Raw genomic sequence first — 14,818 nt, 5'->3', positions numbered from 1 at the left:
TTGGCTTGTTTTTCATGTGCTCTGCTTTTTTCCTAGGCCCATGGTGATGGAGGCAGACTGCCCCACATACAAAGCTGACCTAAATGAGGTGTATGCCCATGATTGCTTTTCTGACAAATTAGCAAGATTCCAGCACCAACAGTTTAGACCAGGGCTGTGCCAGATGTGAAACAACAGGCATTACTTGTTCTAGCTTAATGCTTCCACATTGAAATTTATTGACAAAATTAGAATTGGCCAAATGAGATTAGACTAGAGAAACACTCTGTCACATGGCTAATGTTATTTTTCATCCAATATTATAAATTCCAGTGTTGGATATATTGTATAATTAAAATACGGCCAATAAGGGTTGGATATTCACAGAATTTCTAGGTTGGAAGAGACCTCAAGATCATCGAGTCCAATTGATGAACTAGAGGAGAAAGATGAGCACACTGGATACTTTGTGGGCTATATTGGGTTCAGCATGGTTATGCTAGTTATTACCATGCTATCCCAGAAGTCTCGTCTCTTAAAGATGGAGACCTCAATGCGACCTGGCCCCAACCCAGGAAAGAGCCAAAGCAGTAGTAAAACATTGCATATCTCCAAATGTTTTGGGCTATATGGGAAAACAAAACAAAAGAGTTAGTTCATACTTGCTGGATAAAAATGAGGGTTTTGTGCATGTGTGAGGGGGGGTTGTTTTGTTTTTAAACATTTACAAGCAGATAAAAGGTGTGAGACACAAAAGCTGATTATAGTGGCAGTTAAAAATTGCTGAAATAGTTCTGTATTTCTTGTTGATGTTCACTTGCTTGTAGAGTGCTTCATACTGCAACACCAGAAGGCTAAACGCAGCCATTATACTGTTTCCTCCAATACACTCTGCTGCATTTTGGGCAGCAATTGAATCGAGAGGTGGTAGTGTTGGCAGCCCAGCTCTGTATTAACTGTGTCTTGCCCTGGTTTGCATTAATAAACTGGACTAAAAAACAGAATTTAATAGTCTATGTGCTGGGATTTATGGCACGGAATATGGAGCAGTGTAAAAGTACATTATGATTCATAATAAACTGCACAAAAATATGTTCTACCTGAAGCCAATGGAAACGTGCTGATTGTGAAGGCAAGGCTGCAAAATCGGGGCTCTCATTATTTTAGCTAGAACTATTCTCAATTTTTCTCTCACAAAGTAAACCTTTCATGGACACTGTCTATTTTCAGGTAAGTGATAGATTTCTCTAATTCAGGATGATATCTGAGAAGGACAAATGGCAACATATAGAGAAGAGGGCTTTCTACAGCGGCAATACCATAACAGTCCCATAATACATATGAAATTATAGCTCAGATCAAGAGCAAGGAATGGCCCAGTTCCCAAACTGTTACCAAGTTGTACCTCCATCTTCTCATTTTTCCTGGGTTCAGCATGATCATTTCTGAAATTGTAAAAAGCTTCCCAGCAAAAGACTATTTCTCTCCTTCCAAATATAAGCTTGCTGTACTTATTTTCATTCAGTGCAATGTGTAATCTTACTTGCTCAGCCAGTTCATTTTCATTTTCTCTGGATAAAGGTTGTTTTGACCGCATACCAAAACAAGGTATACAATAAAACAAAGCTTCGACATGTGAGTCAGGCTTGAAGTCAGGAAAATAATACAATGCCACTGAAATTCTTTCCATCTTATCTACATAATTCTGACCTAATTTTTCCAGAAATGGCAACTCTAATCTGTACCATGTTATCATGAACTGCCCCAAAATAATTCACACAGGAAGTCCTAATGTTGCCTATAGAAGTTACCAAATACCAGCTTCTTTGTTCATTTCCTTACATTAGGATAAATTTAGCCACTACAACACATTACAGTATTCAGACAGTGGTTTGTGCAGCTCAGTCCATCTGATGTTTACTTGCTTCACACTTAACTGTTTGCCTCTGTGTATAAAAACTATATCAATTTCAACTTCATCTGCATTGTGGTGTTATTATTAGGTTCCTTGGGTAGAAATCCAGCTTTCATTCTCGACTGATAACTTTATTTAATTTACTGTTCTTCCTTTGTGACCTAGGAAACAAAAGGACAGAGTTTTTGATTAATTAGATGAGAAGGCTTGGAAGCTGCGATGGTGAGTGTAAGTATGTGAAAAGACAGAATGCCTCAGATAAAGTACAAAGATACTGGCTGGATCATTTTTCCTGAAGTCAACATCATGCAAATGAGGTTTTGGAAGCCTATCTAGAATTGGTATTCATGTTTTATTTTAGTTTACATCTCTGATCAAATCTGAACTAGGTGAAAAATGATAGGGGAGCCTATTTTTCTATTTCTCAATATGGTTAAACTATCAGCTGTTATGTCTTCATAGCATGCCTGGGACAAGCTTATACTCTGATCAGGTCAAGAAGACCTGATTCTATCTGAAGTCCTCCGGGTCAGTCGGTCAGCCAACAGTTCTCTCAGTTTGGAGGCATCATTTATTCCAGTGAAAATGAGAGCAGAATTTGACCCAGAAGGGCTTTCTTCTTTCTGATATCACCATGATGGGGCTAAATGGACACTGATTTGCTGATGCTAGCACAGCACTCCAATGGTTCTTGTAGCTGTTGTTCTGCCCTATTTTTTATTTTTTCCACAAGCATTTGCTAGCGACAAATTTGATAAATATCACTTTGGGGCAGTATGTAATTGGCTCAAGAAAGCCGCATATGTGAACGGAAGAGCCCCATGGAGACTGTGGTTTTGTCAATTTCTCCAGCTATTTTGGGGGCTGCAGAACTGATCTGAGTTCACCAACTGTAATTCAAGCTCACATTGTTGTTGTTTTTCCCCCCAAGGAAATAAAAATAACACTAATAATCAAAAACAAACAAACAAAACAAAAAACACAACCATTGTACAACTAACTTCTTTCTAGCTGAAGAAAAAATGTAATGTTATATGCCTGCCATTAGAAACAAATCCAGGCTCTACTCTGGCAAGAAGAAAGCAGCACTGTATTTTGGCCATGTACACTGGATTTACATTTTCCGCTGCTTTCTCCATCTGTTTTCAAAGATATGATTCAATCAAGTATAAGGTAAAGTGTCCATCGTGAAAAATAAGGCAATGACTACAGGACATGCCTGTGAAAGGCAGCCACATGCATTAAACATTCTGATAACCAGAGCTGCTCCTCTGGTCATCTTTCTCATATTCATTTCAATCCTGCTGGTTGTTTAAAGATGGTTTTTCTTCTGTTTCTTATTCTCATCTTCTCTTGTTTCTAACAGAGACATAAAACAGTGTTACGAAATATACAGCAAACTAAACTGGACAGAAAAATTGGGCAAATGGTTCCTGTTGTATTCTTAGCAGAAATGCACAGACCTTCACATTATGTATTTGCATGCAGAAGGGGGTTTTAAGTAGCTGAGACCTACGACAAATGATTTAACCCACAACCAGGATCAGACCTGCAAAGAGTTAAATTTTGTGACCATCAGCTTCAGCAACCCTAGTCATGTACAGAGATGCTGGGTGCTTTGCAGGACCAAACTCCCTCCTTGGGACTTCTTTACTTTCTCGCGTCCTGAACTTGCTCACCCACTTTGGTAAACCTCTCTTGAACAGTATAAGCAACTACAAAACAGGAACCATGATATCATGCACAGGAGAGGCACCTTGAGGGTGCCCTCTGAGTTCTTCCCTGATGTTTGATGAGACTGTATGTCTCATCTCAACACAAGAGAGACATCTCTTTCCTTTTACATGGGTTGCCCAGCACATCTGTCAGGCTGCTGACTTCATTATGTGGTAAGGCAAGCAGGGATCAAAAAGTCCAAGCTGCTGAAAAGAGTGATTATCTGGAGGGAGGCTGGAGGGAGGGATGTGGGCTGCATGGGGCAAACTGAACAATGAACAATACCAGTGCATGCAAACTTTTCCGTGAATGGGACAGCAGGTAGCTGCAAATCACATCAGCAGCCTTGCTTGGTACCCTGGAAATGTAAACCACCCCTTCCAGGTAGCCATGAATTCACCCTGTGTAATGCCATTTGCACTGCTTTGCTATGGCGGCTTCACATTAGATATGCATGGTCTCAAAATGGTCCCACTGGCTTTGTCAGTATCTTATGGCAGATATTTCTGAGAAAGCATCTCAGCTGGGATGGTTTTTCTCTGGCTGCAGTTTCCCTACAGATGAACTGAGCTTGGAGGAACTCCACTGACTTCACCAGCCCAGTGGTTTTCTGGGTTAAAAGTCATGAAGATACAGATCTTCATATAGATACAGATAAAATACAGATACTTCTATAGAGGCTCCTTTGTCCATGTTTATTCCATGTTTTCACAAGAAGAACCTTTTTGTCCTTTTTCCAAAAAAAAATTATACTTCTGTGTCTTTCTAAAATCTTATGGCATTTGTTGAGGATTTGGCCTGCTGTTTTTCCTCCCAAGTGTCTGCTAACCATTATGTCATTCTCGGTACACATCCAGCAGGACACTTTGCAGCTATGCTTTTTCCAGCAGTTTCCAAACAATGTGCGCTAAAGCTAGTAATGTAATTGTACTTGACCCCAAGTCTGCTTCATCATAAGCATATCTTTTACCTGGCTGAAAAATGAGGTGCCTGCAAATGCTCTCCTTTGCCCTGAATTGGCAATGGATTATGGATTGCAGGTTCCAGTGTTGAGGCAAGTCACAAAGTTGGCTGGATATCACCATACAGTAAAAATTTATTCTTTGAACTAACCACTTTCCGCTGAGTAATTATTTTGCTCTACAAATATTTCTAAAAATGTCTATACAAGCACAGGGGTCAACTTTCTAAGCAAACTACAACCCTTCCTTCTCCACCCCTTTATTTTTCTTCTCTCAAGCATTTCTGTGTTATTCTTGTGACCAAACACAGCTTTTGTGAGCTTTTTGTGAACTGCTACTGGATGAAGCTCTGATCATGGTTGTTTGTTCAGCCTGTGATCCATGAACATCTGAAGAGCCATGAAATGTGATTAAGAGATGCAAATTCATACATGCTTTATGGCAACCTGCATATGTGAAATTCCTGGAACAGTTTGTACCTCCACTGGGAATTTTTTAGTGGTCCATATTAAATAAAAAGTAAACCTCTGTGTCATACATGGAAAGCAGGTTTGAAAAAAGGTTGCAAAACCAAGCTGTGAGCATAGGCAAGTATAGAATTGAATCCAGACACATAGCAAATAAGAAAGATATAATTCTGATAAAAATAAAATAAAATAAAATAAAAAAGATTGCATAACTGTATTATCAGGTATTGCAAAGTGTGTTTGTGACAGGATGGGTAACTATATCAGGAAAAACTTGAAGTGCTTACTGGTAATATGTATGTACCTGTAATCATAGATGTGAGCACATAGTGAAAGTCTTTCTCATGTTGTACAACACAGTTTGGATCTGCTTCCTGTTGTCAGAAAACTCCAGGCTCAGGGGCTCTCTGCCTTGATCTTTGTCTTTTCTTGTCCCATTTTAATCTAGCAGATTCTGATCAGTACAACCAAATTCTCTGGGTGCCCTCACAAAGGAAGCTTTAGCTGTTGCTCACAGCACCCTGCCCAGGCACTGCTGAGCAGAGTGGTTGCTTTTACATAGACTTCTGGTCTGTTCAAATAAACTCTTTTTTTCTTTTTTTTTTCTTTTTTTTTTTTTCCCCCTCTTTTTTTAATTATTATTAATTTTTTTTTTCATTATGAGGTCTACAAGGAGAGAATATGTTTGCCCTCAGTTTCCCTCTCTGGACAGCACAGTTGCAGAGCTCTGAATGGTTTATAGGCTAATTAAAAACAGCCCAGAGGTTTATGTTTTTCTATGTGTTTTGTTTTGTTTTGCTTTTGTCTTTTTGCTGCATTTCAGTTTGTTTAGTTGCTCTGTGGGGATTTGATAGGGGCTCTGTTAAGGAGATAGAAAAGCTATGGCCTGGGTGACTTTAGCATGCTAAGAAACACCTCATTTTCACCTGAAAGCCTCACAAAATTAGATAAGGTATCAGAAAGACTGGCAAAACATCTGAGGACATGAAATATGCTGCAAATGACTGACCTGTACATCCTATCTGGGTTTAGCTACAGTAGCTTTGGAGGGGAGCTGATGCAGAACTGCCCTTCTCTCTCCACCTGACAAGCTCAAACAGATGATAAATTACCAGAACTAATTATTGCCCTAACAGGTCTTTGATCCCTGCAAGAGTCAATTTATAACTGATGAGCTCCTTTTACATACCACAGCTGATGGAGCTGTTGAGAAAGTTATAAAATCACTAATCCTTGCAGTCTGGTGATCCTTTAGTTTTCTACCATTTATTCAGGAGACAGCTCAAAGTGTCTGCAAGCACCCATTTCTATTTCTTGCCCGTGCCCTGTACAGAAGAAGTCAGGCATTTCCACAGGAGGGAGGCTTGGTACAAAGAGAGAGGTAGCATCTGAAAAGCCGGTAAGTCCAGGTGGATAGGGCAATCTCTAGACCATACCACTTGTGATAGTCTCTCCAGAAAGAGGATGTTCTTACAACAGAAAGGCAAGGTGGGTTTCATGGTTTCACAAATATGAAGGAATAAGCCAGTATTTAGCGATATGGAATCCCTGTAAGCAAGAGTTCTCTTTCTCTCTCTTTTTTTTTTTTTCTCTCTCTCTTTTTTTTTTTTTTTTAATTTATTTGCAGAAAAATTACACCTTATTATAGAAAGATACTGAAGTTCAGAGGAGAGCTGTGCACTCAGCTCTGACAAAGCTCAATAATCAGAGCTTACTAGACTTCTAGCAAGGGGCAACACCTGCACAGAAATGGTTGTTCCCTTCAGCAGGCATTTCCTGAACAAGACCTGCCGCCCTAGAGGGTGATGGCCGTCTCCAGTGGTGGCAGTGCAGAGAGAGGCTGACTTCCAAAGGCCCTGCTCATAAAGAGTATTAGCACCATGCTGCAGGGTCACCTGGGACCCCATTTTCCTTGGGCCATTAGAAGCAAAGAACAACTCAGAAGAATAATAGTAGTTGGATTTGAAGGAAAGTCCTTGACCTATGCTCGCTGATGTTTGCTCATTCTCCTTTTGTGATGATAAAACAAGAGCACTTCCAGCAGGGCCTCGCTGACTGCTGGGAACAAGGTTTGCAGGCCTGGACCCATCGTCATTACCACTGACAAATTTTTGAAAACACAGACTCATTGCCATGAGTCTATCTTGTAACTGGGAATTTTATTTGCATGCAATCCTGTCTTTCAGTACAATCACTTTTCCCATGTCTGATTATTCCCATGAGAGAGCACTCATTAGAAATAGGGAACAAAACAACCCAAGTGGAGGCACGAACAATAGGAGGTGCTGACTGATGCTTCACTTTTCATTCTGTCCTGAAATCGTGTACACAAATGTGAGGTTTTTGTAATGTGGTTATGCCAAAGCCATCTGGGGCCTGGCCACCAAGGCTTGGCCTTGCAACAGACAAAGATATGTTTTCTGATTTCTCTCTGATGTCCCACAAACAGAGGAACACTTGGGCTGAATCAGGGCACCCCTTATAGAAAGAAATAACTGAGATGAGCTGAATCCTTTGCCTTATGCATTTCCAATCACGCTGATAGGAGCCAAGGGTCACTTTCCCCATACAAACCAAACTTTATACAAGGTGTTATGAATTAAGAAATTTCATTTGCCTAGAGCTGCCTATACAAAGTTTCTGCAAAGACAGGGGACTTACATAAAAGTGACATAAATGGCATAAGCACATGTTTATACAGTGAGATCCAGCGCTCACCTCTAGCTTAATTCTTCAGTGACTTACACCTTTGGAAGTTCTCTAAATCATCAGCCTGGGTATTGTGCAGATGGTCCATAGGGAAATCTTTCTTCAGGCCATAAGATGACCTTAGGAGTGGGAAATAGATGTGAAAAAGTTATTTAATTAGTATTGATTGGAGCTAGATGTATTAGGAAGTCTTGCATTGAAGAGAGAAACTAAGCTTTTTGTAATGAAAAAGCAATTGGGGACTCCTCTTCATCACCAGCTTATGTAGCAAAGGGACAGAAAGTTTGTGTAAGTTGACAGCACCAGTGGGGAAGAGGCAGTTTCCTAAACAAAACTAAAAAAAAATAAAAATATACGGTTTCTGAAGCTAGGTCTGCAGGACAGCTTTAATCACTGTTCCCTCTAGAAAACTAGATTTTAAAGATGCAACAAGACAGAGGCAGGAACGATGCTAGAGTGAAAGAGGACTTGCAACAAGTTATTTTCTGACCCTAAGGGTCCCAAGAAACTCTCAACAAGGAACTGCATTTGAAAATGGAATTAGGGCAACAGGAATGCACCAAATGAGCAGAGCAGGGTGAACAGTTGAAAGTCCTTTACCTGGTATTTAGTGGCAATTCAATACCAAGCAATTTATTCTCAAGCTGCTATTCACCCTGAAGAACAAATGTTTCTCAGCTGGTTAAAACAGCTGACACAATTTCAGGTGAGTTTGTATACACTTAATAACCAATAAAGGAGGAGCAAAGGAGAGCTACAATCAGCCTAATTCAAAGAGAAATGGTTAAGTGTAAAGTGTCTGAGGGATCTTCTCCAAGGACATGGAATTGCTCTAAAAACACGTATTTATGACAAGAGAGGTAGGTATAGACCAAGAGGACAGGTTGATAAGGAGAGTCCAGAAAACAGGATAGTAGGGTAAATATGGGGAAATTTTCTACTGGCAATATGGTGGGACGGCAGGAAAAAACTTTGTGCCTAGGTTGAGCCTATCTAATTTACATAGCTGGCAGATATACCTGAACTGAGAGGAATGATTTTCTGGAGGCATCTGGTATTTTCCACTGACCTGGTAAAGGAGCCTAGGAGAATATATCCCTTTATTGCCATGAAGTAGCATTTGAGGAATGCAGTTGTATTAAGCAGGTGGAAATCTATTTGGGCCCATTGTATTCAGTATCTAATTTTCTTATGCAAATTCTGAATTTCCCACGGGGGGTGAGGGGTGGGGGGAAAGCAGGGCAGCTATTTTTTTCAATTGTTTTCTCATAGAAAAATTATAATCTTCCAATATGTTCCAAGCAAGTGGTAAGAGCTACATGCACTGTATAACTACTATGCAATAAACTGAAGGTACAGTGAAGCAAATAGCATAAACAAAACTCTTGGCAAGAGAATCTCATCCTCTTAAGCTGTGTTTCTAGGACAGGCTTAATTACTGTGAATTACTTGTAGAACATTACATCCTGAAGAGGCAACAAAACAAAGAAAGAAAAAAGTGAGAAGAAGCCAGCCTAATGAGAATTTGATTCCAATGTAATTCTGAATAAGGCTAGCTCCTGCAGCCTGGCCCATAACCTTCACATAGCTGGGCTGACTCAAGGGGATGAAATGGCTGATTTTGATTACTGTAATGGGCGGTGGGAGGGGAGAATCTTTCTCTTTTCTAGCTTTGTCAGATTTTTGCAGAGCCTGCCACATCCAGGAGATGTTATTTTCAACTGTATGTTTCTAGGACAGTCTTTAATTGGGAAATCTTCCACTCTGTAGAAAAGGGGAAGGGTAAAACAACAAAAGGAATCAGTTCAAAACTAAGATAATTGGGAAGTGGTACTTTCAGTGTGGTTAGAAAAGATGGAGAAACAGCTTTGAAGCTGTTGCTCTCAGTTGCATTGGAGTACATGCCAGGATCTCAATGAAGATCAGTTCTCATAGTACTTGCTCCAAGTTTGAAGAAACCTTACGTATTCATACTATACACGGCAGAAATCAGAAAATCAGATCATTTAGGTAGCACCAGCATTCCTTGAGAGAACTAGTTTAAGCTGAACTTTTCAATGTGAGTTTGGTTGTTGAGAAAGTTGAAGTCAGGATGGGTCAGCTGAAGTGTCAAACAAGAGGACCAAGCAGGTCCAGGACCATGATTCTCTGCCTGAAATATCTAGGTGATGTCACTGGAAAGTTATGCTAGTGTTGAGCCAGGTGACTACTCAGTGAAACCTGATGAAGCGACCATGTGCTGAAGACAGAGAATGAAGTTGTGAGATGGGGCCACCTTGGTTTGAATTGATTTCTCATTAGTGTTTGATAACAGAGGGTACTGATAACAGCTACAAAAAAATATTGCAATGGCAAAGAAATGTTCTCATCATGTCTCTAATATTCTCAGATATTAAAACCTGTGATGTATGTCTACTATTATTTTAGATAAGCTGAAATGTGTTTCTCTTCACTGGTTGAGACAGTCAAGACAGATAACATACATTGATATTGACCTTTCGCTGCAGGTGGAAACAAGGGAAAGGACCATACTCTGTTTCTTGCGCTCTTATAAACAAGTGCACATAAACAGAAGTGATAACATTTGTTGACTTGTCTCCTAATCCAGAGACCTGTATACAACTGCAGAGACAGGGCTTGCTTAGCTTATCTCCTGTTTGTTTGCTAAACAGTTTACCTGGTAGAGATGGTACTCTCAAGCTCACAGGGACCCATGTTTGAGTTTTTCTGGATTGTGGTGACACAAAGAGCTCTGATGAGGCAGAGCAAAATGTGGTGCACTTCTTTGGTGACTATTAGTGAAAAGATTGGGGAAATGCCTGTAAACCTGAATGAAAAATAATTAATGGTGATACTTTCCTGAAGAGAGTTTTCTGGTTAGGCATCATCATTTGCCAACTTCCAGGTTTGCAATGGCACCAGCAATCTTTTCTAAAAGAAACAGAGGGCTAAAATCATGGTCAGTCTTCATGTCTGACCTATCCAATTTCCAAAATGTTTGTGTAAAAGAGCAAAAGGGAAATGTATGCAAGTCCCATGCCCTCCTTGTCTACTAAGATATCAGAAGTGTCCAGGGTACCAGATATATGCTGGCTGTAAATTATGACTAAAGAACTACATTTCACAGAAAATATATCATTCTGGAAATTTTGCAGAAAATGGATTTCTAATGAGATTCTCAGTGATTCCTACTTCCAACCCCCTGTATTTATTTATACAATAAAAGAATAGCTGAAAGCCAGAGATGTACATTTTGGCTGGTCTTACACAAGCCCTGCATTTGTTGTACTATTCAAGTCACATTGACCTAAGTGGAACTTCGGCTTGTGCCAGAAAGTGTTAGAGATGACTTACAAATGTGCTCAAAGAATTCATTGACCCAAGATGAAAAAAAAATCTTGGGGAGATCTAGATAGACCCAACCCCACTTTTTGTATCCTGTGGTGAAGTGCACTATTGCTAAGAATTTGTCACTTTTTTCTAGCTTCTACCAACTCTTCAACATTTGTTTGAGTGACAACATTTTTTCAGTGCTGATAATTTTTTTTCCCAGTTCATTCATTTGAATTATCTTTCAAGAGCCTAATTTTGCTGATATATTCATAATAGTTTGTCATTCAGTTCCAGATATGAAGTAATGACAGGAACAGCTAGTCAAATTGAAAGGCAGACTTGAGTCTGCAACAGCGGACATTAAATTCTTGCTGTGACACCTTGAAAATAAGCCAAAAAAAAAAGTTGTTAAATAGATCTATTTTAAAATCTATTCAGACCAATTTGTGTGGGAAAATTGGTTTTGAACTTTCATTCTATTCCTCCAGGGTTTCATTGGCTTGCATCAAAGATGTATTTCCTTATGTAAATTTGCATTCAAATGCAGATGAAAACTGATGTGAAAAGCTGAGTGAACTGAAATGCTGCTGTGTTGCATCTCCAGCACAAGATGCTATTATGGGAAAGAGAACTGGTGAGAGAAGGAGTGCTATCATAAAAGAAAGATTTCAGTACCACAGTCCTTAATTCTGAACAAAGTAATGCTTACATAAGACTTAAAAATATTTTCCATTGTGAATCAGGTGTCCTGGCCAAGTCTGGAAAGATCTGAATTCTTTTTCTCTTTATATTTTAAAATGAAAAAATGTATTGTTATCGTGACTGAACATAAAAATAGATGTGTTTTATTTAGTTTGTCAGCACCCAATTCTTTTATAACTATGCAATATTCTGTGTTTTTTTTTTTTCTGACTTGTTAACTAAGTTTCCAGTGCAAATGAGTTACAACTCAAGAACTTGATATTCAAGGTTGCTAAAATTTTGCAATTTCATGGTATATGAATGCACCATCTGTTCTTTCTAATAAGTAGCTGTTTCAAAATTATATTTCATATGTTTTTTTACCATTCTTTGATGAAGAGCCTAGGAAACAGTTTAGTAAACTCTGACACACTAGACAGAAGTAACTTCAAAAATATTTTGATTCTTTCTTTCCAAATAAAGGAGTATTCAGTCACATCTTGTTATTCATAAGGTGTGTTATTTAGCACATGCTTACATATTACCAAACTATGGAACTTATTTCCAATAGTTTAACAGAACTGGTTCATGATTTTCAAATTTAAATTCTTTCAGAACTAAAAATGATGTCTCTGTCTCAAAGTTTAGTTGTCAAAGCTTTTTTTTTTTTTTTTCAGAAGTGGAGGAAACAGGCCTTTTTCATACAGGAACTTCCTCTCTGTCATTTCTTTTCTCTGCATTCTTTTGCTTCTACTTTCCTCCATTTTCAGTAATGAAATTATTAAATACGGGGAGAGGGAAGCAAAAGAGAAGTAATTGTTTAACACAGAAAAGGGAGAACAGTTTTCATCCTGGCTTGCTGTTAAAAATAGACGAGCCTGTTACAATGATCCTCTTTCTGTTGTTGCAATTACTAATGTAGCAACAGAAAGCTTTTTGAGAATAGATAGGAAAAAGCCACTTAATTGTTACTGTGATTCAAGGGCTCTACTCCTATTTTAGGTGGTCTTGATAATTTTGCTTAAGTAGACTGTGAAGTTTGATTTGGAATAGCTATACAAAATTAAGCTTTCCACCCAACAGAAAAAATCTCAGGTTTGTGAGAACTGAGAAATATTAGGGGTTCAGTCTTGCTTCCCACATTTCTCAGCTGGCTGCATCTCTCGTAACCTTTGGGAGGATATTGTCTCTGCTCTGCTGAAGTCTTTGTCCTGTGCCCTGCACATCTGATTTGGACTGATGCAGTGAACACATGAAAGCTGTATGCCATTCTGCAAATGCTCTTGCCTGCAGGCCCACAGGAATGCCCAGATCTGACAGGACCCGCAAGCAGTCTGCCACACCAACAGTGGGATCTGCTGAGGTGGCCTTTCAGGGACATCAGAGGACTGAGATCTGTGTGGAGAAATAAATCAAAAGAGGTCAGAGAACTGGGGAACTGAAGCAGGGATGCAATGTACCCATCTGCTCATTGAGTTGCATTACTACTGGGACCTGCAAATGAAACACTTAAGAAAATTGGGGCATGGAGCATTTATCACTCTTTCTCCAGCTTGTCTGGAATATGTCATTTCCTACTTAGCCTCCCATTTCACAGCTGTGACTTTTTTATCATGCTTTTTTCAAAAGGAAAAAGACTTAACCGCCATCCAGCCCCAAGTGGCCCCCTCTAGCTGGTCTCTCTCTCTTCCAGCTGTCCATCTCTTGGTTTTAACGAACTGAAGCCATAACAAAGTCTGAACAACACAAGGGTAATTCAGTACTGAATTTCTTTCAGCAGTTCTAATTCTTTTGGCCTTTACAGAGGCATTGAACCAGAAACACACCTCAAATGGGCAGAGGGTAAAACAACACAAACAAACAAGCTGGGGAAACAATCTGCAAGGTTAAGAAAAGATAACCTAAGCATGTTCTTGGGAAAGTATAGTGTTTTCCTCCATCTCAATGCACTCATGGCCAGACAGGTCAGGACTGGTGGTACTGGGTAGCTCACCTATAAAAACAAAGATTCCCCTATCATTGAGTGCTATGCTGTTACCACACAATGCCTTTTCCTTTTTTGAAGTTCTTTCCACAACAAGTAAAAATCAGCCTGGCTAATTGACATGTGCATGTCTTTTGTCTTGATTTGTATTTTGTGTGCCAACATACCCATAAGAAAGCAGGACCTCCAAGAGGGTGTAAGAGCATGCAAGACAGGGAGAGAGGAGATGAGCATGTGAAAATGTGTAACAGACAACTCAGTGTGAGTATGTGTGAGACAAAGAGGAAGAAGTTTTTTCTCATCATCAATGTTATGTTATGTTAGAAGATATCTTATTTTTTTAAAGAACAGACAGAATGACACATGATGAAGAAATGAGGGTAACAGGGCATTTCTTTTGTATAACTGATTTCACTGATCTTTTTTAGTCATACTGCTTGTGCATGAGTTAGTTTGGAAATGATGAAGAGAAATAACAGATAAGATGACAACTCAGAAGCTTCTGGAAGGCTATATACAGGGTGGTCAACTTCCCTACCTTCTGGAAGTTAGACATGGCAAGCCTGACAAGTGTGTGCATCTTATCTGAGGAAAAGATGCCACCATACACAGAACAAGCTGAGACTGCTGCAAATCACTGCCCCGTGTGTGTGTGTGGCAGCTCTTGGTTCCCAGCAAAGCCAAACACAACAGGGAAGCTAAAAACTGCCATCTCTTACAGACACCAGTCATAAAATGCAGTGACTTTTAGTTGATTGCTGGCCCAGCACTGTGTTGTTTAAACCAGGCCATCTTTTGGCAGTCCTATGGCAAGCTGATGGTTTCTAGGGTAGGGTCTAGACTCAGATTTCTAAAGGTTAATATATGTCACAAATTTATGTATGTTACAAATTTAAGTTGATTTCACTGCTGTCCAAAAGAGCAAGCAATGCAATGAACAGCTTTAACATAGACCCACAACACACGCAGCTTATGGCTATGGGGTGGTATCTGTGACTTTCCTGATCTAATAGGAAGTTGGGCTGAGAAACCACATTGGATGCTGAGCCTTGATTTGCTGCTGTTACTGCAG

General features: G+C 39.5%; 1 long non-coding RNA gene across 1 annotated transcript; it reads left to right on the top strand.

Moving 5' to 3' along the window:
- The first annotated feature begins 6,300 nt into the window (after window positions 1-6,300).
- On the top strand, window positions 6,301-13,866 carry LOC137851725 (uncharacterized). The gene is made up of 2 exons (XR_011093398.1): window positions 6,301-6,438; window positions 13,056-13,866. It is a non-coding gene; the product is annotated as an uncharacterized lncRNA (long non-coding RNA).
- The last annotated feature ends 952 nt before the right edge of the window (window positions 13,867-14,818 follow it).

Source organism: Anas acuta, chromosome 2 (genome assembly GCF_963932015.1).
Source record: "Anas acuta chromosome 2, bAnaAcu1.1, whole genome shotgun sequence".
Taxonomy (NCBI): domain Eukaryota; kingdom Metazoa; phylum Chordata; class Aves; order Anseriformes; family Anatidae; genus Anas; species Anas acuta.
Note: the sequence above shows the minus strand (reverse complement) of the source record. Positions and strands in the feature narration are given on the sequence as shown.